Source organism: Sciurus carolinensis, chromosome 9 (genome assembly GCF_902686445.1).
Source record: "Sciurus carolinensis chromosome 9, mSciCar1.2, whole genome shotgun sequence".
NCBI classification, from domain to species: Eukaryota; Metazoa; Chordata; class Mammalia; order Rodentia; family Sciuridae; genus Sciurus; species Sciurus carolinensis.
Genome location: NC_062221.1, coordinates 92,645,772 through 92,669,297, shown reverse-complemented (window position 1 = coordinate 92,669,297; position 23,526 = coordinate 92,645,772). Strand labels below are relative to the sequence as shown.

Here is a 23,526-nt window from a genome sequence, read left to right as displayed (position 1 = left end):
CTGGCACAGGCTACTGTGAGTGGACTCAGTGAGCAGAGCACTCTGCCAAGTGTTCACTGTGATCTAGGACCATGTCAGTCTACCAGGTCAAGCTGCTACCTGGAAGGTGTGCCACCCCAGATGGCCACTGTTGTCATTAAGGGAATGAGTGAGACCTCATGCCTAAGAATGCTCAGGATGGAATCACAAATTTTGAAAGTACTTCTGAATAATCCTCCACCTCCTTCATCCAGAACATTATCCAGGAAGCAGCAGAGGAATGATCTCTTCCTGGGGAGGGCTCCATTTAGTGATGAAAGTTTACTAAGTTGTGTGGATTGGGAGAAGGTGAGGGAGACAGAGTCAGAATAATATTTTTAAATTGAAATTTTTATTTTGAGGTAATTTTAAATGCACATGTAGTTGGTAGAAATAAAACAAAGAGATCTCATGCTTCCATTACTCAGTTTTTCCTAATGTTAATATTATAGTATAGTATCCCAACAACATCACATGGAAATAGCCAAGCTACAGAACATTTCCTTCATCACAAAAATTCCTCATGTTGTTCTTTTGTGGACCCACACAGTTCCTTCCCACTCCACTCCTTCTAATCCCTGAGAGACACTTATCTGTTCTCCATTTCTTAATGTTTTCCTTCTAGGATCTTACATAAAGAAAATTGCAAAGTATGTATATAAAGCATCCATACTTTCATATTAAATATAATATTAGCTGTAGATATTTTATAGGTGCTGTAAGTTCAGGGGCACAGCTAGTGTGGCCAAATAAAATCGGACAGAAAGCAGCCAAAGCAAGCTTTATTGGAATTCGACTCTCGGGTGAAATTCCCAGCCCCCACAGGGTACGGGTCAGGGTAGGGAGCCAGAGAAAATCGCACATGGCCCCAGCTGCCCAGGGTCTTTATAGGTCGAATGGGCGGGGGTCCTGCAGAGTGACAGGTGAAGGTAAGGGTCAGTGGAGTTTTCCTGCCCGTTTGATTGGTTGCCATGTGGCATGCTGCCCTTTGCTTCAGTTGTTCCACTCTCCGTCATATAGTTGCCTAAATTCTGACCTAACATCCCTGACATTTTGGGTGATGTAGGGCGCCAGAGTCCATCTGGCTACTTCCTGCATGTCAGGGGGCATCATGGGGAAAGAAAGGTTTGGGTTCTAGTTTGGTGGGGAGGCAGTTATAAGAGTGTAGGAGCATCTGGTTGTATGTCAGTCACACTGGCAACCTCACTCATTCAGTTCCAGGCAAACCTGAGAAGACAGGGAGCAATCATTAGCAGAAATCCTATCACAAATAGGGGAAGTAAGGGTAGGGGTCAGCCAGGTGACAAGAGTGGAATTCAGTCATCCTGGCCAGGGGTCATTTGATTCTTCTTACTTCAACCTTTCATTTAGAAGTCTGAGAGTTTTGGCATTTTTTCCATTAGACCGGATTCGTTAATGCAGCAACAACATTCTTCTCTTAGGAAGAGGCATGTTCCCCCCTTGTCTGCCATCAGATCTACTGCTCAACTGTTCTGCAAGGAAATTTGAGCAATAAATGTTATTCATCTTTGCAGGGATGTCAGGGGGCAGCAGATGCCTCTACTGCCTTCTGGAGTTTCTGATCTAGCTTTTGGTTGGCAGTGACTGCATAACCATGTCCTCTTGTTGGTATAATCTGTGTTTAGTAGAGATCTCTATATTTCTGTGACTTAGGGCTAGATAATGATACTAGCAAGCATAGATTAAGCCTACCTATGTAGCTTAGGAGGATCTGTAGGCCTTAAACTGACTAAAAACTCCTGATTTTGGCAGTTTCTCTTGATAGTTACCAGGTACATCTGCCTAAGAATCTCTGTCTTGTAGCTTCCAGTCTTTATTTATTCTAGGGGGGTTAACACAAATGTACATCTTAGGTTGCATTTAACTATTGTTTCTTTTAAATGTCCAAGAATGGATATATTTTGGTTTTAACTGTTTTGCTAGGTGTTTAAGACCAAGCTGGTCAAATTGACCTGTTCCTGTCTGTTAAGAGTTGGCTGAGTTCCCACAGGGGTCACTCGTAGGGAACTTAAGAGCAGCTTCTTAGCTCTGTTAGTGCCATCCATTAGGCAGGGTCTCCTCAATGAGGTGGCTTCCCTTGGAAGCATCAGGGATGTCCCCATTTTCCAATGACCCTCTTCTGCAGCAGGTGCACTGATTGGCTTTTCATCCTCCAGTGGTCTCATTAATCTCCCTGATCAAGAGGTTGTGTGGCCCAGAGTTGCAAAGCTCCTTAGAGAAGTTCTTTTGTTCCCTGGATTCAGGCTGACTTTGAGGGCAAGAGCCAAATACTGGTTTTTCTTGGCCTCTGTATGTAATTCAATTTCTAAGTTTGATCTTAAACATCCTGCAAGTTAGTCTCACCAGTCATAAAGTAAGAGTACTGGGCTTTAATTTCAATGTCTATGACTTTACAGATATTCACTCCCTTTTATCTAATTAGGGTCTACATTATCTGTCCTACAGATAGTGATGCCTTACTATTTCAAGTTAATTTACAGTGTTTGCTCTTGAAGCAGTACTTCTGCAAAAAATTAATCAGACAACAGTTATAGAGTTTACAAGGAAAATACAAAATGGAATCACCAACAGTAAAACATTCAGTTTGTGCAATAGCTATCTTGAATTTTGGCTGAGTTATTCATTATCTCCCCTGTTTGAGATCACAGTAGTCTTTACAACAAACATCAAACTTTTGAACACATCTTTAAATGAGTTAAAGTCTGTCTTATTTTGGAGCCATTCTAACATGCAGCACGGTGGGAGGCAGAGCTTTATCTCAGGTAAGGCGGGGTTCTCCACAAATCTTAGATAAAGTGTTCTAATTCTGAAGCTGATTTTTGCCATTTTTGCTATGACCAGCATGACCAAATTCTCAAGCCCAGTGAAGGGCAAAGAAGGATTAGAAAATAAAGATTTATAAACACAGATTTTGAAGATTAAGCTGAGATCAGATGGAACTCTGTTCTCTGATGGAAATGCAGATCTAAAGAGTTACATCAAAAATCTTTATTTATATATGTCTTATTATTAGGTTAAAGACTATGTAAGCATTATTCTTTATTTTCAGGAAAGTTACAGAGACTAGGACATCTATGTAACTTTTTCAGAGCTGCAAAATGCAATGTTAGGAGCTCTGTGTAGCTCTAAAGAAAGTCCACTGTCCAAAGTTACTGTAAGGTGGGCAGGAATCAGAGAAGGGAGCTGATGAAGCACTGGTTATCTAGCAAAAGAATTCCTTCCTGCCCAAGAGCTGTGTGCCTGAGATCAGTGTCAGAGCTAATAAGACTCCTGCACAGAGTCTCCCCAGGGAGGGTACTGCTACAGCAGTTGGGCATCTTGTGCTCCTGCACAGGAACACTCCCAGGCACAAGGCATGCCACAGCCATGAGGTCAGAGACCCCAATTTCAGTCACTGTTGTCCCATTTTTGCTATTGCGCATTACACTCTTTTTTAAATGTCATTTTAAGAAGTTTATAAAGAATAAAACAACAGACACAATGTCAAGGGTAAATTAGTGTTTTTAAAGGAATCCTTGTCATTTTAACCTATAGATTAAACTTTGGTTTATATCAGCACATTAGTATTTGACCTTAGGAAAAACCTTAAATAGCTTTAAATGATTGTCTCACATACATATAACCAACTTAGTTACGTGCAAACTTGTTGAAATTTACCCTTTACTTACACAGACTTTCTTAGCACTTTCTTTGACCCTTGTATATTTCATCACACAAACTTTCTTACCCAGAAACATTCTTTTCCCTTCTACTGAATACATTCCCATACTTAGAACCTTCTGTTTTTCTTTCCTATCTGGTGACCCCTTTGTAGTGAAAAATCTGCTCTCCTTCCAAATAGCTGAATGTGAGTGAGCAATCAAGAAGGCATTTTTGGAATCTGTGTAAATATTAACCTGTTTGCCTTTGGATAGAATTAGAGCTCTAAATCAGAGCAAAGAGTTTGGCATTTTGGGAAGTGGTCACTTCTGGAAGGCAATTGGCTTCCAGAACTGAGATGGTGGTGACCACTCATAAGTGGCTCTAGGGCATCCATCTGTACCCAGCCCAGAATTGCCATCTACAAAAGTGGTTAGGTCAGGTGAGGGGAGTGGGTAATTGAAGAGGTCTTCATGAGGTGAACATAGGGCCTCCAGCACCTGTGGGAGTGGAAGGGATTTATGGCTTAAGAGGTCCTGTAGTCAATGGGTGGAAAACACAGTTATTGGTTGGAGTAGGGTGAGTTTTATGGCTTCCTTAGTTAATTCAGTTGCTGCAGCCAGTGCCCGGAGACATGGTAGCCACCCACGAGTGGCAGAATCAAGCTGTCTGGAGAGATTTGCCACCAGTCTGTAGGAAGGTCCAGTTGGTTGCACAAGGAGGCCAGTGGCAACACTCTGTAAATTAATTAGATGTTTCCAAGAAACATATTTGAGTAATTTTACACATGTCAAATCCTTATTTTACTGTAAAAACCAAGATATCAGATAGGTATATTGAACACTATTTGTGGTCTCTTTTCTGTTGGAGACGAGTTCTATAAACAAATGATTAATATCAATTAACATTTTTAAACTTGACCACCTGGAGACGTGTGAGGTAAGTCATGATATGTACATGATTTTTGGACACACAATAGACAAAAGGATACACACAACATAAAACAAAGGCCTTGTATTTTTTATAGGTGAGATTTCCATTGCAATGTAACAGATACTCAAAAACTCGAGTTCAATAAAAACAGGACTGATCAAAACATCAATGTTATGAACTCAAAAAATATAGAATTTAAGAAAACAAAACCAAAACCAAAAACAAAACAAGAGTCCTGGAAAAATGGCACTGCTGTTAATTATTACTTTGTTGTAGTTCTGGTAAAAGGCTTTTTTTTTTTTTTTTCTTTTTTTAACCTGTGGGGAGATTCATGTCCATTAGGTGGACTTGGTTGGCAAGATCTTGTGGTGCCTGTTGGATGCAGGGTGGTTAGTCTGGGGTGAGAGTGGAAGAAAGCCCTGTTAAGTGAGATCATAAGTTTAGGAAAGATATCTAAATGCCTTAATATAAGTAGAGAAGTCAGCAGAAAAAGACCCTAAATGTTTCTCAATCTGGGAAAGGTCCTGGAGTGAGAATGGAACTTGGATTTACACAAGGACCTCTGCACCAGCCACCTCTGGAGGAGAAAGAAGCTCTGAGTTAGGCGGTGGAGGTTCTGAGGAGGAACAGGAGGAGGAGTTGCATCCGCAGGAGGAGGGGGTGGGTTTGCAGGAGGAGGACAGGAAGAGGAGGAGGAATTCTGGTCAGAGCATGGAGGGATGGGGTTTGGGACCGCCCAGAGAGGAGAACTTGAGTGGTGGAACAGGTAGAAGAGAGGGCGGGGCAAGCACCAAATTCCAAAAGGAAAAGCTTGTAAGTGGTTGTGTGTGCTCTTTGGTGGCCATCTTGAGATCTAAAACATACTGAGGCCAGGCCACAGTCGAATAAAGAAAACTAGCCATTTACACTTAAGTTTTGGTGGAGTCCCAGTTTAGTAAAATTATGGTAGAGATAGCCCAAAGGAGTTTTGGGGTCCAATGAGCTACTGGTATTTCCCAGTAGCCGTCAAACTTTACCCAGATAGATGTACAGAAGCAAAAATAGGCATCCCAATTTTAACTTGTGTACACTGGAAAAATGGCGGATGGGCCAAAAGCCAAAACCTCTTTCGACTTTCAGGGGTCCAGAAGCGAATAAATGGGGGGTGGGGTGCTAACTGAAGGCTGGGACATTTCCACAGTGACCAGAGCCCAAACGGAAAGGACGGGGGTCTGTGGTGAGTGCAATGGACAGACACTGTGTGGATTGGATGGTAAAGATTGGAAAGGCAAATGGGAAAAACCGCAGGGAACTTACCCTGTCTGTTGCTGGATAAAGGGAAATGGTATGGAGCAGAACTGAGCAGAGCTTAGCAGAACGGAACAGAATCTCCTGGTTCTTCTGAGGGAGGATGTGGATCTCAACCCCAATGATGGGGGAAGCCCAAAAACCCTCCTGGGTCTTGGCACCAAATGTAAGCTGAGAGGCACGGCTAGTGGTCAAATAAAATCAGACAGAAAGCGGCAGAAGCAAGCTTTATTAGAATTTGGCTCTCTAGTGAAATTCCCAGTCCCGGGAGTACAGGTCAGGGTAGGGAGCCAGAGAAAATTGCACATGGCCCCAGCTGCCCAAGGTCTTTATAGGCTGGAATGAGCAGGGGTGCTGTGGAGTGACAGGTGGAGGTAAGGGTCAGTGGAGTCTTCCCACCTGTTTGATTGGTCCCCGTGTGGTGCACTGCCCTTTGCCTCAGTTGCTCCACTCTCCATCATATAGTTGCCCAAATTCCGACCTAACAGGTGCTGTTATCCAAGTTCAGAAGTTCTCTATTCTCATTTTTCTGAGCATTTTTATGGTGATTTATTTTGTCAACTGCTAGTTTTACTTTAATTAATGCATTCCAGTGATAGTTCTCTTTAAGTTGTTACTATCATAGATTGCATTATGTCCCTCCCTCCAGGTCTTGAATTTTTTTTATTTAACCCTCTATTTATTTTTAAAATTATTATTTTTTTATTTTTTAGGGTCTGCATTTTGATTTATTGTACACAAATGAGGTATATCATTTCATTTCTATGGTTGTACACGATGTAGATTCATACCATTCATGTAATCTTACATGTACCTAGGGTAATGATGTCTATTTCAATCCACCCAAAGGACTTAAAATTAGCATACTACAGTAATACAGCCACGTCAATGTTTATAGCAACTCAATTCGCAATAGCATTATGTTTTTAATAGGAAGAATTCTTGTATCACTGGGAACAACCCCATTTGGTCATCGCGGATACTTATTTTTAGGTATTGCTGAATTCTATTTATTATTGTTTTGTTAAGAACTTTGCATCTCTACCTTGTTATAGACTGGTAAGACTTGAAGATATAATTCCACTTGACTTTTTTGGGTGTGGGAGTGAGAGGCGCCACGGTTTTGACTATGGAGCATGGTTGAGGTGAAGTGGTTATTGTATAAAAATTTTGTTTTCTTGGTCTTACTAGGCTGCCTTTTCCTGGTTCTTGGCTATAAAAACAGCAGGCTCTGTTAGAACTCTGTGTGTGTGTGTGTGTGTGTGTGTGTGTGTGTGTGTATCTGTCTGTCTGTCTGTCTTTTGGCATTTCTGAGTCACTGGTTGTGGCAGTCAGCTTTTTGTCACTGTGATAAAATACCCGAGATAAACAACTCATAAGGAGGAAAAATTTATTTTGTTCACCCTTTCAGAGGTTTCTATCCATGACTGGTTTCTCCTGTTGCTTTTGGTCCTGTGGTGAGGAAGAACATTGTTATGGGAGTGCATGGCAGAGGAAACCTGTTCACCTCAGGCAAAGAGAAAGATGGGAATGGGCTTCCTGTTAAGGGTCCCAATATTCCCTCCTTTCTTTTTCTTTTCAGAAAAAGGAAAATTGCACATGGCCCTGGCTGCCCAGGGTCTTTATAGGCCGGAATGGGCAGGGGTCCTGCAGAGTGACAGGTGGAGGTAAGGGTCAGTGGAGTTTTCCTGCCTGTTTGATTGGTCGCCCTGGGTCCTACCTGACCTTAGAGGACAAGGGTCAAAAAACATCGGCTGCATTTTCCTTCATCCTTTTTACTTTCTTGACTTTGGTCTTCAAGTTCTGATTTTAAACATTCAACAAGTCAGTTCATCAGTCTTGAAGTGGGAGTAATGGGTTAAAACTTCAATGCCAATAAATTTACAGGTACCCTTTCCATTTAATTGGGATCAGTATTAGTACTGGGAAACAGCATTATATCCTATCTGTCCTGTAGGTGATGTCTTATTGTCTTAAATCAGCTCAGGTTATTCTGTTAGAAGTAATAGTTCTGCAAAACACTAACAGGCAACAGTTATAAAGTTTTACAAGGAATACAAAATGAACATTAAAGTATCTTTGGTATCTATTTAGCCTCTACAAAGACCCATGTATTTATCAGCTCAATTACATACATGTTTTACATAAAATAAAAAAGCTCTCACAAACCTAAATAAGTTTTACAATTTACCCAAACCTTTACTTAAGTTTTGTATTTATCCCCTTTTTGGGGATCATAGTAATCTTTACAACAACAACAACAAAACTATCTTTTGAATGCAACTTTAAATAAGCTTAATTCTAGCCTACTTTGGAACCATCCTATCATGGAGAAGGATGAGAGAGGCAGAGCCTGAATTCAGGTGAGGCTGGCCTCTTGAAAAATCTTAAAGTGTTTTATATCTGAATCTGATCTTTGCCTCTTTTTTTTTAAAAAAGTATCAACCCACGATGTTCTCATGTGTTGCTTCCTGAATGTATCTGAATAACAGTTAACATAATAATTACATCTAAAACATGAATTAAACAGAAATACTAAGAGGGTTTCTAACTTCCTTTTTGTGGAATAAGTGGCACAATGTTTTTATGTTCCACACTGTCAACCTTTGAACAAATTAGCCTCTCCTTCTTACCTTTCAAAAATTAATTTAAGGGGCTGGGGAGATAGCTCAGTCGATAGAGTGCTTGCCTTGCAAGAACAAGGCCCTGGGTTCGATCCCCAGCACCCCCCAAAAAAATTTAATTTAAATCCCATCCCAGTGTAAAGAGTAACACAAAATTTTATATATAACTTATAACAACAGGTTACCTTTATCTAGTTATAAAACATCAAATGACATGAGTAAATACCAATCAAATTTGTTATTTTCTATATAAATATAAAGGAGACTATTGCTACAGATGATTTTTGTTTGGGAGAACACCAACTTGGTAAAGTGCTCTTTTAAGTTTTACATTTTAAAAGGCTTGTATACTTGAAGAACAATAATGCACCTAATATATCTAAGACATCTGTGCCACAATGACACACGTCCTTATATTAATGATATTCAATCTTTAAAGTAAAATATAGAATCCATAGTGTATGGTAAAAATAATCACAGGTCTGCATGGATTAGCAGTACTAATAAAAATTGAAGGATAGTCTTGAATTTTTTATACATTTAGGAAACAGTGTTAATAACCAAAAATAGACTTAGTCAAAGTAAACAGATATAAGACAGTTCTTCAAATGATAGTGTTACCCTTCTATGTCAGATACAACGTATGAAAGAGAGCACTTATTGGATACCTTGTTGGTAAACCTACATAAACTTTCATTTTACAAACTTTTACATAACAGACAGGAACCAGACAAACATAGTTCTCAGATGTATACATATCTTAAGTCACATATATTTAAGGTGCTAACTATATTGTAATAACTTAAAATAATATTTACTTAACCAGTTATGAAATACTCATTTAAAAGACTTTAAAAATTAGGTATAAACCCTAATTCCTTTAAGACTTAGTTTCTCTAAGTAATAAAACCTACAGAAAAAAAATTATCTTGATAGGCAAGAGTAGATCAATGTTTCAGAATTTGCCTCATAATCAGTACATTAAAATTTGAATGACTTTGTACTAATTATAGCCAATTTAATCATATACAAAAACTTTTTGAGATTTACCTTCCACATACCTTCTGAAACTTACCTAGACATTCTGCAGCTTGTTTACATACTGTTTTATCCTTTCTTTAATCTTCAGTTTTAACACAAGAATATTACTTTACCATACAAAATACTTTCTCATACAGAAACATTTCATTTACATTATAATTTTCTACACTAAAATGTATTTCCATATCTATGAATTTCTTATATCTCTTTTCTAGTTTCAGACTCTTTCTTAAATGCATATTCTGAAATGATTCTTGAATGTTATCTGTGCATTTAATTTCCACAACAAATTTCATCCCAGGTTATCTGTCTTCTTTATCATTATCACAATACTATCAACTTTAAGTGAGTTCCCTATTATCAGTTTTACCCAGAGACTCCTTTTGGGTATTTTATTACACTAGGCATACTGATATTCAGTGGAGGAGGCCCTTTCCATCCTTTGCTTTAGGTGTTCTTGAATATTCTTTTGCAGAGGCTTCCAACAAAACACAGGTTGGCTTTAGTTTCTGTTTTTTTTTTTTTTTTTTTTTCTTTTTCTTTTTCTAGGTGCAGTTGTTTATCCTGCCTGTTTCCCCATGCGATTAGTTTGATGGGATACTGTCATAGCAAGAATTTCTCTGTCCCAGTAATGGATATCTCCTGGCTAAATGGGATATTCTGTCAGATTTTAAAAGGGGAGACCGTTCCTGTCACCAGGTCATAAACTAACAGTTTTGGAACCTACCACTACACCTTTGTGACCAATAGCTTCCACCCCTATGAGTAAAAGGGGCTGGAAGGCAGGAGAGAGGCCAGGTCCTTGTTGCCCATTTTTCTACAGCCCAGGAAGTTTTGAATTTTCTTTCCCCAGCCCAGGGCTGGTGTTCCTGACCCACAGTGAGATGATCTGTAGCTACCTGGGATCAGGATGAGAAACAGTGTAGGGACGGCCAACACTGGATTGAAAGTCTTTAAACTTTTTTTAACCCTTTATTCTGGTGTCCTGCTATCCTCACATACCAGAGGCATCATCAACTTAGTTCCTGAGAGTTCAGACTCCTTATCATGTACCTACATAAATACCTGTACATACAGAATCTCCTCCATATACTTTACCTCTGACAGACCAACTCCAACTACAAGATTATATTATAATCCAGAAAAACCATTCAAAGGTCAGAGTGTATTACAGTAAAACATCTTTTTCTTAGTAGGTGGCCCAGTCTGTCAAGATCTTTCTCAAGTGACTACCTACCGGATCAATGTGCATGCCCCACATCTTTAATGGCCAATAAAAGATATAAACAAGAGATATATAACCAGAGAAGATCCCTAAAACTATGGCAGACAGATTGGAACCTTTAAAACAGCCAGACCTGCACATACAGGATTTCTTCCACTTACTTTACCTTTGACAGATCAACTCCAACTGCAAGATTGTGTAAAAATTCAGAAAGTCATTCAAAGGCCAGACCATTAGAGTAAAACATCATCTTTTCCCTAGATAGGCTTATATATATGAGGTCCTTTAAGCCAAGATCTTTCCCAAGAGACTACCTATAGGATCAAACACAGCACTACCCTTGTCTAATGGGCCAGTAACAGACAGAAAAAAGAAACAGACGACAACCAGAGGAAATGCCTGAACCTAAGGCCAACAAACAGGAACCTAGAACAGACCATTAGGGAGTAAAAATCACTAGTTGTCTTTGTCAAGTCCTGCTTAACCATACCAGCAATACCACAGAGGAAACTGCATTCATTTTCCTCCTTCCCAAAGTGGACCAAGATGGAGTTACATGTACCATTTGGGGAGAGAAGGCAGGAGTTTCCCAGAGCAAAAGGAGTTTCAGCAGCTGCTGGGACAGTCGCTCAATCCCACCCTTTACTCATGGGAATAGCTCTTTAACACAAGGCAAACTCACACATCTCCTAATTCTCCTGCAGTTGGCTCTCAACAAGTTTGCCGGCCACTTGCATTCTTGGCTTGGCATGCCAGATTTGTCCAAGACAGCCAAAGTGGGAACTGCTCTCAGATCCCATCTGGGTTGCCATTTTGATACCAAAATCTCAGTCCTTGTCCATGATGCCAATCCAATAACAAGGACACAGTTTTGAGAAAAGGAAAAAAGAAGTTTTTTCTTTGCAGGAAAGGAGAAACACAGGGGACTTCCTGTCCTTGAAGCTGTGATTCTCCCGATATCCCTTTTAAGCTCACTCTCTTAATGATTGAATTTCCCTACATTAGACCCAAACTCTTAAAGGTTCCACCACATTCCATTAGAGCAAGGTGCTGGGGACCAGACCATCAACACATGGGCCTTTGGGGGATCATTCCAAAACCAAACTCCAGCACCGGCATCTTTACGTTCAAGTTTGGGATGATGACATAGAAATAGAACCCAAGAACTTTTGCCATTATGTTGTTTCTTGGATTCCAAGTTTTCCAGCTGGTCTTCCTTCTTCCAGCAACCTTTCAGAGTCTCCTTACAAGAAAAAAATTTAAAAAATGGAAAGAAAAGAAAAGCCCAGGAGTTTCAGTTGTGCACAGCAGGAGAAATGGGGTAACTTATTTCTACTCCATCTTCCTGCAAGCAGAATGAATCTGTTTTTAGCAGATATTTGAGGGAGATGTTCTAGTACTCAGTAATATCAGATGCTTATTTATGGTAATAAGTGTTGAAGGTTGATCAATAACTGGAGTATTAGGCCATTGTTGAGTAGCTTCCATGATGAAAAGGTGCACCATTGTCAGATAACAAATGATTCAGAAATCTGAGCATAGGACTGAAATTACTTCCAAGGACCTCAGTCAAAGGCTGGTCCTTTGTTGGTTTTCCTGTCACAGGGATTAAGTGCTAGGAAGCCACTTCCACAGTTTGAGCTCCCCTGATTTTGGTGGGGGAGTGGTAGCTTGTAGAGTTTTAATAACATTTTAGTTAGGTTCATAGCAGAGGAAGTGTATGAGTACTCAATCATGGCAGACCTAAGGTGGCCTTCGCATGATCTCTACCTCCTGGCTTTTAGGAACAGCCTGAGAGCAGACTCTGGGAACTAAGGGAAGCTGACATCCAAAAAGAAGGTAGGGACTTAGCCCTATAACTGCAAAAAATAAATTCTGTTCACAACCAGGGTGAGCTTAAAATCAGATTCTTCCCCAGAAGATCCTGCAGGTGAAATTGCCCTTCAGCTGACACCTTGATTACAGCTTGTGAGACCCTGAACAGAAGATCCATTTAAGCCATGCCTGGACTTCTGAACTTATGACCTTTAGAAACTGCAATAATGTGAGTGTGTGTGTGTGTGTGTGTGTGTGTGTGTGTGTATGTTTTATTTAAACTACTGTTTGTGGTACTCTGCTATAGAGCAATAGATGATGAATACAACTAACAGGGCATCATCTTTGTAGTGAAAGCTTTCAACATCAGACAGTGGAGCTGTTCTCAGTAAATTCTGAATCCCACCCTAGTGACAAATGACTAATAAGTTTATTATGTACCTAGAACATAGCAATGTTAACATCTTTGGAGACATTTGAGGCATGCTGGGATAGGTTCTGGGTTTTGATTTCCTCATCTGAAAATGAGAAGATAGCATCTGCTCCATAAGAATTAAATAAGGTATGCAAGTAAAAGCTGTTTTGTGCAAGGCCCAGTACCAACCAAGGTGTGTAGCCCGCGAAGGTGACTCTTGCCTTAACACATCAATGAGATCACGTTTCTAAAACATCCACAAACTATTATGGAAAGCGATTTGCTTTACCTTCTCTCCTTTTGCCCCAAATATTCCTTCAACCATTTCCCTAGAATCAAAGCATTCTTTGGTGCAGTCCTTTCTCAATTCTCACAGAACAAAACAAGATTTCTGGTTTTCCCACACCTACTATATATAACTCAACAACAACAACAAAAATAAACCAAGTCTCTTAAACCATTCCTGCACCTACCCCTGGGATTCACTAAAGAAACAAATTTCTGTTTAATAAGCGTTTCAGTGAAGACGTCCTTGATCCTCATCAAAAGAGTACTACCCTCAAAGAGTAACTTCTCAAACCCTACTGTTCGCTGTTTAGAGAGTGGGGAGCGTGAAGCCCTGAGGCATGGCCTCAAGGCCCTGTGGAGTTTGGGGCAGTCGGATCCCCATCCTCTAATAGAGGCCTTGGCCAGCGCCGGGCGGGCCTTTTTCATTCCTTAAACCGAGAATTTAAACGAACCAGCCTAACTGCCTAAAACGATGAGTATGATAGGGGTCAGGGCAGGGCAAGCTTTCGGGGCCTAGCGACCCTCTTTCGGCCCCTCCGGGAGTCGCCGCCGGCACTGCGGCGGCCGCCAAGTGCCACATCAGCGACCGGAGGCATTTCCAGGTTCCTCCTGAGGATGCAGCGAGCTGGGCCGGCGGGCTGGAGTGGCGGGAGTGGCGGGCCGCTCCGCCAATCGTCGGCAAGTGAGCAGCCCCGGTCACCAATCAGCAGAGGCTTTTGCCAGCCGCGGCAGCCAGGCTGGTGCCCCGCCGGGGAACCAGATGAAGCACATCTGGACAGCTGTGCTGAGAGGCTGTGCGGCCCCTTTGCGGGCCGGACGTCAGTTAGGCACGTCCCCCACGTCCTCTCCTGCTAGCCACTTCTTATTTATTCATTTTTCCTCAAGAAGCAACTAGGGCCCTGAGCTTAAAACTTTTTCTCCCCCCTAATGCGAGACCAGGCCAGATCCCATCCAATACTTAGTTTAATTTTCATGGGGCTCTGGGATCAAAGGAACAGAAACAGCAACATCAAAAGCCCAGCCGCTATCTGATTTTAAACTGGCAAAGTGGGAAAATAAAGTGTTGAGTAAACAGACCAAGTTGGGTAAGTTTTGAATATGTGCTGGTTATCATATTTCTCCTGCTATGGTCTCTATCCTGTCTTTATGCTGTTCTCACCAACCGACTCTTCATTAAGGAGAGAAAAATATCTCCTGCTGGCACAAACTGCACAGTTGTTCGCCTTACTTCTCTTCTTTTTTGCAAACATTTAAGTTTTTTGCTTTGCTCTTTATTTTTTGGGTATGCTTTTATAAAATTTCCTGGGAACAAATATTTGGCATTTTGTTATAAGCCTTTCCAAAGTCGTTGAATGTACTGATATATTAATTTTTCTATTTTATTTCTGTGTATGTTGTTAAAGACTGACTTTTTAAAAATCTATCCTACTCCCTGTTTTGATGGAAGATTAAGAAAATTACCTGGATTATTTGAAATTAATGTAACTTTTGTTCCATTAATATGTATAATATTAAATTATTTAGAACCTGAATCATATAGGCAATTGCTGGATCTTTCACTTAAATTTAAATTTAGTTGTAATTCAAATATGTATCTTTTCTATGTTCTCCTACCCATGTTGAGACACCCAGATTCCTTTATGATGGTTAAAAAAGAAAACCAAATATGTGACAAACCATTCTGTGTGTCCATAACCTTGTGTGTCCAACCTCTAATTCTATCTTAAAATATTCAGAGTGATTAATATATGTGCCTGCTTACAGATAGTTCTGGTCCAATTTTAGGATTTAGTTAGTATGATGGAAAATGTTGAACTAGGTGAGCCGCCCAAGGCCCATTCCATCTGAAACCTCTGAAATTTCCTCTGTTTGAGGAAATGTTTTGAATTTGCGACTTTCGTCATATGCTGTTTACTGTCATGGGTGTTCTGACCATAACTGATTTTTTATTTCTAGCTCAGATAGAAGTAGATGGTGTGAAATATTTAAGTTACAGAGTGTTTTTATTCAGAAAGGCAATGTTTACTAGAGGGTGGAACAACTGAAGTCCTGTTGAGACACCTGGGGTTAGCAGATACATTGTTGCAGAGAAAACTGACTGGTCTGGTTAATTCACAATCTCATAATGTGACCTTGGACAAATTACATGGCCCATCTATGCCTCAGTTTCTTTCTGTAATGTGCTAATAATAATAACACATATGTCAGGGGGTCTCTAGAGTATTGAGTGAGTTAACATATGTAAACATTTAGAATAGACTGGCACTTGGCAAATCTTTACCTTCCTTCCCAGTTTTCCCAGCTGCCATTCTGACCTCTGCATTAGAAACTAGTATTTACCTAGTGCCCACCACTTGCAAGCCAGGTACTGGGTAAGGCTGTAAAGAGGAGTCTTGATTGGGGATTGGGGTAGAATTGATCAAGGGCCTTAGATCTAGAAGGACCTGGGCATGTGGGGAATAAAAGGCTATCTTATTAAAATGGTGGCTTCATGGAAGTGTTGGCATTCCTGGAAAAGGATTTTGCTGAACCGTTTTGATTATGGGTGGGTGAATAGGAAGGTGTCATTGTGAAGCAGCATTACAGGAAGAAGGTGAAGCAGGGGCAAAGACATGATATGGTGGCTGGGAAGTGTAATGCTGACCTGGGGACAATGGGATAATTTGTGGAAGGCTAGCAGGAGGAATGTTGGGTAGTGGGAGAGGTAGCACAGGAAGGCATTAGATTGCCAGATGGCAAAGAGAGTTTTGGGAAGTAGATTAATGGGGGGCATTGAGGTTAATTAGCAGCAGTTACAGGTGTTTCTAAAACCACTCATTTTGGAGGTCCAATCTCTACTGTTTGCCCAGCATTCCCTCCTTATCTGCTGCATGACTTCTGTGACTTCCATTTAGGACCCACAATTTGGGCAGCAGGGCTGGGCAGTGATTCAGGGTCCCGTGTTTTGGACTCATTCTCTGGTGGCTGTCTTAAGCCCTGCTTAAGTGGTATGGTGCTCTGGGCCATTACCCAGGCTGCTTTTTAACAGGCCACACCCTAAATTCTTGCTCTTGCCCATCCTGCTGATGGAATCATTATAAGTATTCACATTCATACCTATAACTTTATAATTTTTAGTTATTGAAATAGATAAGACCTATAATGTGCACCTAAATGGTGGGTTTGGTGTGCTCCTGTCTTTTTTTTTCCTTGAGGGCATGTGCATAGCAGGGAGATGTGCCCTGGTGCTGCTGCTGACCACCTGACTGACCTCAGGTAAGACATTAAACCATATGACCCTTTGTGCCACCATCCATGAAATGTTCACGAAGTTCCCTTTTCTCTTGGATGACCATATCTTCTTTTCCCCACACCCCTGGAACAGTCTGTTCCTTGAGTGGCTATTTGATCCATCCATGACTATTATTTTCTGACCCCTTAATGTATGGCAGACATTGTTCTGATCTCTGGGCATCATCACAACAACCCTGTGAAGGTTAATGCCTATTTGAGGAGACAGAGTCACAGGCAGGTTAAGGTACTTGCCCAAGATTATACAGTGAACAATGACTGGTGCAGATTCAGTATAGCACCAGAGCCGGACCTTAACCATTAGGCTACACTGCCTGAGGTGTACAAGCAGCTATGACTGCTCTTCTTGTTTGTGGTGGTGATTGTTGTGAAGTTCATGGAAGGAAGATCACTGGAGGCAGGGACACATTTGGAGGGACTGAGTTGATAACTACCTGAAGAAGCTAGAATATCAACAGGAGTCTTATCATTGAGGTATGTTTACACAAGAGACAAGAGATATTTCACTTAAAACATTTTTTTTGTAGTTGTAAATGGACAGAATGCCTTTATTTTATTTGTTTATTTTAATGTGGTGCTAAGGATCGAACCCAGTGCCTTACACATACTAGGCAAGCACTCTGCCACTGAGCTTCAGCCCCAGCCCAACACTTCACTTTTTTATTATATGGATCTCATTGCAGACAAGTACTTTGTCTTTTTTATTTTGTTTGAAGAGAACCCACTGTAGTACCTGGGTTTATTATGGTAGAAATTTCAGAATAAATGTCAATTGAATGGCTATCCTCATTTGAAAAAGCATGTGTGACCACAGTATTTTATTTTTTAAAAAATAGAGAAATTGTGAAGTGTCCCAAAACTTGTAGAAAACGGGACAGTGTTTTAGTCAGTGTTTTTGTTGCTGTGACTAAAGGACCCAACCAACACAACTATAAAGGAGGAAGGGTTTATCTGGGGGCTCAGGGTTTCAGAGGTATTAGTCCATAGAAGGCTGGCTCCATTCCTCAGGAATGAGGAATGACAAGGTGAGACAGAACATCATGGCAAAAGAGTGTGGCAGAGGGAAGCAGCTCACATGATGATCAGGAAACAGAAAGAGGGGCCTCCACTTGTCAGATACAAATGTATACCCCAAAGTCAAGCCCCAATTCCCACCTCCTCCAACCATCCCTGCCACTTCAGTTACCTCTCAGTTAATCCCTATCAAGGGATTAATTCACTGATCGGGTTAAGACTCTTATAACCCAATCTTTTCTCCTCTGAACCTTCTTGCACTGTCACACATGAGCTTTTGGGGGACACCTCACATTCAAAGCATTACAGGCAGATATAATAAGAACTCTGTGCTCCCATCTTGGGCATCCTGGTTTTTCATCTTATTTCTGCAGATGCTATGGTTTGGGGATAAGAATTTCTCATGATGAAGGTCACTGTAGGGTTATTTTAAGTGTAAAATTATTAGTCATAGTCTATATTTGACATCATTTGGGGAATTCATTCCTCAAATTACTCATGTATTGGTTCAAATTTATTATTTGGAAATATTTTGACTTGCTGGTTATCTCATTACCTTAATGTAGTCACCCATTCACCATAGTGTAGGATCTAAGCAAGCCCATAGACTTTAGAGTTGAACAATGAGGGTTTGGATCCCAGATCTGATTCTTACTAGTGTGACCTTGAGCAAGTCACTTTCTATAGGAGGCTTTGTTATATGTAAAATGTAAATAACAAAAGACATTCCACAAGATAGTCTATGTAAAACATTTGACATGGTGTCTGGCTTATAGTAAAGTTCATACATGTAAGCAATTCATTTTTTATTATGGTAAAATATACATACATAATATCAAACTTACTGCTTTATCCATTTTTTAGAGGACAGGTTAATGTCATTTCTCTCATTCTTGTACAACCATCACCATCCATATCCTGAACTTTTAAAAAATCTCAAACTGAACACACCACACCCATTAAACAGTAATTCCCCATACCTTCTACTCCATCAACTTCTTGTAACCACCGTTCTACTTTCTGTCTCCATGCATTTGACAACTCTAGGTACTTCATATTTGTGGAATCTTGCAATATATTTGTCCTTTTGTGTCTGACTTACTGCATTTAGCATAATGTCTTCAAGGTTTATTCATTTAGTAGCATGTGTCATATTATTTTCCTTTTAGGGCTGAATAATATTCTATTGTTTGTATTTATCACCTTTTGTTTTTCTGTTTATCCATTGCTGAATGGATTTGGGTTGTTTCCATCTGTGATGGTTGATTTTATGTGTCAACTTGACTAGGGCACCCACTAGTTGGCCAAACATTATTCTGAATGTTTCTGTGGTATTTTTTTAGATGATATTAAGATTAAAATCAGTGGACTCTATATGTGTGGAATATGCTCTCCATAATGTGGGTGAGACTTATCCAATCAATTGAAGGTCTCGAATGAAAAAGACTGATTCCATGGAAGAAGAGATGATTCTTCCTCCGAACTGCCTTTGGACTTGTGACTACAACATCAACTTCCTGGGCCTCTGGCCTGCAGGCCTACCCTATAAGTTTCAGATTAGTCAGCCTCCAGAATTTCACAAATGAATTCCTAAAATCAGTCTCTCTTTAATACTCTAATGTATACGTATGTCTGTGTGTATGTATATATATGTTATATATATGCAATAGGGTAATATACATACACACACACACACACACACACACACACACATATATGTATAAAATTATATATGTGTGTGTTCTGTTGCTCTGGAGAACCCTGATCCTTGATGATCCTTCACTAAGAAGCCATCTTTGGCTACTGTGAAAAATAATGCCATGAACTTGTTATACAAATATTTATTCAAGTCCCCATTTTCCATTACTTTTGATATATACTCAGTGAGATTGGCAGAACATATGAAAATTCTACTTTTAATTTTTTGAGAAACTTTACTGTTTTCCACAGTGGCTACATCGCTTATTTTATGTTACACCAGCAATACACAGGGATCCAATTTTTACATAACCTTGTCGACACTTGTTATGTTCTGATTTTTTATTGATGTTTATTTTTTATATAGTAGCTGTCCTAATGAGTCAAAAGTGGTGTCTCATGGTTTTTATTTACTTTTGCCTAATGATAAGTGATGTTGAGTATCTTATCCTGTGCTTATTGGCTCTTCATATGTGTTCTTTGGATAAATGCCTATGTGTTCAAATATTTGCCCATTATAAAATCAGGTTGCTTTTCTGTTGTTGCATTGTAGAAGTTCTTGATATATTCTTGCTATTACCTTGTCAGGAATATGATGGCAACTATTTTTTTCTCATTATTTGGATTATCTTTTCACTCCTTTTTTTTTTTTTTTTTTGCGGTGCTGGGGTATCTTTTTACTCTTTTGGTAGAATCTTTTGATGTGTTAAACTTTTTCATTTTTATGTGGTTCAATTTATCTATTTTTTCTTTTGTTGCCTGTGTTTTTGATTCCATATATGACTTATTATCACCAAATCCAATGCCATGAAACTTTTCACATGTGTTTTCTTTTAAAGATTTTATAGTTTTAGCTAATTGGTTTAAGTCTTTGATTCATTTTAAGTTAGTTCTTGCATCTAGATATTTCAGCAATTCATTAATAATTTTTATGAATTAATGCTTATCTGTATAGAAATCAATAGCATAGATATAATGATAGTATAAAACATTGATTTGTTCTTGGTTAATGTTTTCTGCTTATGTCTAAATTACTGATTTTTTTTTCCCCATAAAATTACTTATAATTTCTACTCTCTGTAGCTGTTTCCAAGGAAGAAAGATTACTCCTTTAGTGAAAGGACCTGATAGCTCTCTTTTCCTTTTTAAAATATCCTCACCTTTTGGTGGCTTTTAGAGTTAAAATGTGTGTGTGTGTGTGTGTGTGTGTGTGTGTACTGAAAAAAATGAAAACAGATAGTACAGAGTCAAATTAATAGTTTCCCTTTTAAATATCTGCTTTCTTCCTGTTTTTCTGCTTTCCCTGGAGGTAGCCTGTTATAATTTGGATTTGGAATTTCCCAAGAAGACTCATGTTTGTCCTCAGCTTGGCACTATTGGGAGGTGGTGGGAACTTTAACAGGTGGGCCTACAGGGAGACCTTGGGTCACTGGGGGCTTGCCCTTGAAGGATATATTAGGACCCTGACCACTCTTCTTTTTCTCTCACTCAATCATGAGGTGAATATGTCTCCTCCTCCACATGCTCCTGCCATGATGTACTGTGCTACAACAGGCCCAAAACAATAAGGTCAAGCCATCATGGACCAGAACTTTCAGATCTGTGAGCCAAAATAAACCTTCCTCTTCTTAAGTTAGTTTATCTCAGGTATTTGTGACAGTAATGGAAAGTTGATCAATACATATCCTTGGTTCATAGCTTGATATGTGTCCTTCCAGACTTTCTCCAAAAGTTCATTCTCAGGGAGAGATCTAAACATGAATATAATTTAAAAATAAAAGTGACACCGCATTATATACACTGTCCTGACTTTGCCTTTCTTTAAAATATATATATTTTTTGTTGGTTTTTTGTTCTGGGATCCAACCCAGGGCCTTGGACATGCTAGACAGCTGCTCTACCACTGAGTCACAATCCCCAGCACTGCTCCTGTCTGTGAGCCACTGGTTCTTTCCAGTCTCCTCTGGCTCTTAGCGTTCCTGCAAAGGAGACTGACACTATCTCAGTAAAACCTTGGAAGACAGAGGTCCTTTCTCTCATTCACCCACTACCACTTCTGACCAAAGTATGTTCCTCTGGTGCCATCAATAATCCTGAAGTGAAAAAAGGCCTGGAGGCAAATACTTCTTTTCTTCCTTGCTGTCCTGAGCAGAGTTGCTGCCCTCTGTGGAGTCTTTTATTTCTCTCTCAAGAGAAAAAAGAAAATAAAGTGACCAGCAAGTACCAGGTGGCACTTTCCCTGGTGAGGAAGTGGGTAGCATGTCTGCACTACCCATTGTACCTGAAATTTCATAAGGTTCTAAAACAAACACACATTATTTTATTCAATTCCCTTTAATAGAGAGAAAATGGATATTTAGAAAAGTCATATGTGATGCCCAAGAAAACTGATGCTCAAGAGGTAAATTGTGCTACTTATTTAGTTAGAAGGAATATGAAAATGTCTGATTTTAGTTCTCTTTTTATTAAATATCCTTGCTACCTCCAAAAGACATCACAATGCCTTGGAGAAGTCTATAGACTACTACTGTCATATCAACCTCAGATATTTATTTATCACCTGTGGAACTATTTTAAAAACACACCCACCTAAGATTCTCTCATAGAAGGTATGGAGTAAGGCCAAGGCATCTGTGGAAAGCTTCCTAGTTGTCTGATGGGAGGCCTGGGCTGGGAGCCACTGGCTTAGTGGGAGGTGTTTCCCAGCCAAGGGTGATTACCTTTATGGGGTATGTTGGTGTCCTTCATTCCCAACACTTAGAACTGGCCTCAAGCAGCCATTGTCGAAGGAAAGCTCCACCCGAGGTTCTAATTAAGAGACAAATAAATTGGATGGGAACCCCTTCTTATTGGAATGTTAACAGAGATGATCTTTTCATCCTGCAGCCTCATCCCCATGAGAATTCACTTGTTTAAGCCCTAATTTATATGGTGCTCCTATTAACTGCACTGTTTTCAGAACCAAGCTTCCCTCAGTACTGTAGTTATTTCTGGATAGTAAGTTAGGCATTTAGGAAGCATCTGAATTGCCTTAATGACCTAAAATGTATCATGAGTCCATTTTCTGATTTGAGTCAACCCTGAGTTGCCAAATTGACCTTATTCCTTGTATACAGAGATTGTGTCCATCTCTGGCCCATAGTCTACCACCAATTACATTTTTAGTAAAAAGTATTAAGCTTAATTTATATCAAATTTAGTAGAAATGAAATATAAGGAATTTTTTCAACTTCAGATAAATGTCTCTTTAAAACAGTTCTTACCAGATTCCTTTAAAATTAAAACAATATATTAAAATATCAAAATATTGGTATTATAGGTTGAGCATCCCTAATTTGAAAATACAAAATCTGAAACTTTTTAAGTGTGTAAACAGTGCTAAAAATGTTTCACATTTCAGGGCATTTTGGATTTCTGGTTTTCAGATTAGGGATGCTCGATCTGCAAAGTCTATGCAAACATTCCCAAACCTGAAAAACTCAGAAAACTGAAACATTTCTAATCCCAAGCATTTCAGATAAGGGATCCTTAACCTATATTAACTACTCTTACATAATTCAGAAGATGTCCCTCATATCCTAATAGACCTACATTTTAATTTACTATCCTCATACTATACATAAAATAAGAATAAAACTCCAGACATCACTCTGATAGGTCTAAGTATGGATCTTGGGTTTTGTTTTTTAAATATCTTGTTTTCTCTTGATGTTCTTTCAGTTTGAAGACTGAAGCCTCTCTTCAGCTCAGGGAATCTTTTTTTTTTTTTTTTTTTCTGTCTCTCTTCTTATAAGTCAGATGTGTGTTTAGACTAACAATTATGGAAAATGGTTAAAGGCCGATAACAAAAGCCAAAATAGAAAGATATATGGTAGTACAAAGTACATTTAAGGCATCTTTGAAGATCCTGTGTATTTTAATAAATAATGAAAGTGTAAACATTAAAAGTGGTGGTGAGGAAGGAAAAAAATGTAGAAAATGCCAAAATCATTTAGCCAAACCTTGGGGATAAAGGACAGAGTTCAGACAGAGTGAGGAGGGGGAGATGGAATGAGGGAAGTTGGAGTTAGAGGTTGTGGGGGCATCTTACCCTGAAGCAGCTTCCAGAGAGAAGGGACCCCCGTCCAGCTTCTCCATCCTCACTGTTGTCCTCCTACTCTATCCTCGTCTTGTGTTCACTGGGCATGAGGACGAACCACTGAAGAGCAGGATGACTT

The 23,526-nt window shown here is 39.6% G+C and overlaps 1 protein-coding gene and 1 long non-coding RNA gene across 4 annotated transcripts in view; one reads left to right on the top strand and one right to left on the bottom strand.

The window, feature by feature from the left end:
• Positions 1 to 442: 442 nt before the first annotated feature.
• LOC124992362 (uncharacterized) lies at positions 443 to 23,526 on the bottom strand. Its single transcript, XR_007110109.1, has 3 exons — positions 23,400 to 23,526; positions 1,373 to 1,511; positions 443 to 1,245 (listed from the first exon to the last, which is right to left on the bottom strand). It is a non-coding gene; the product is annotated as an uncharacterized LOC124992362 (long non-coding RNA).
• The window catches only part of Tmem45a (transmembrane protein 45A), a 76,178-nt gene continuing 66,713 nt past the window's right edge, over positions 14,062 to 23,526 (top strand). For all 3 annotated transcript variants that reach the window (XM_047563074.1, XM_047563073.1, XM_047563075.1), the window contains exon 1: positions 14,062 to 14,391. The gene's annotated coding sequence lies outside the window, so the exon portion shown is untranslated. The remainder of the gene's footprint in view (positions 14,392 to 23,526) is intronic.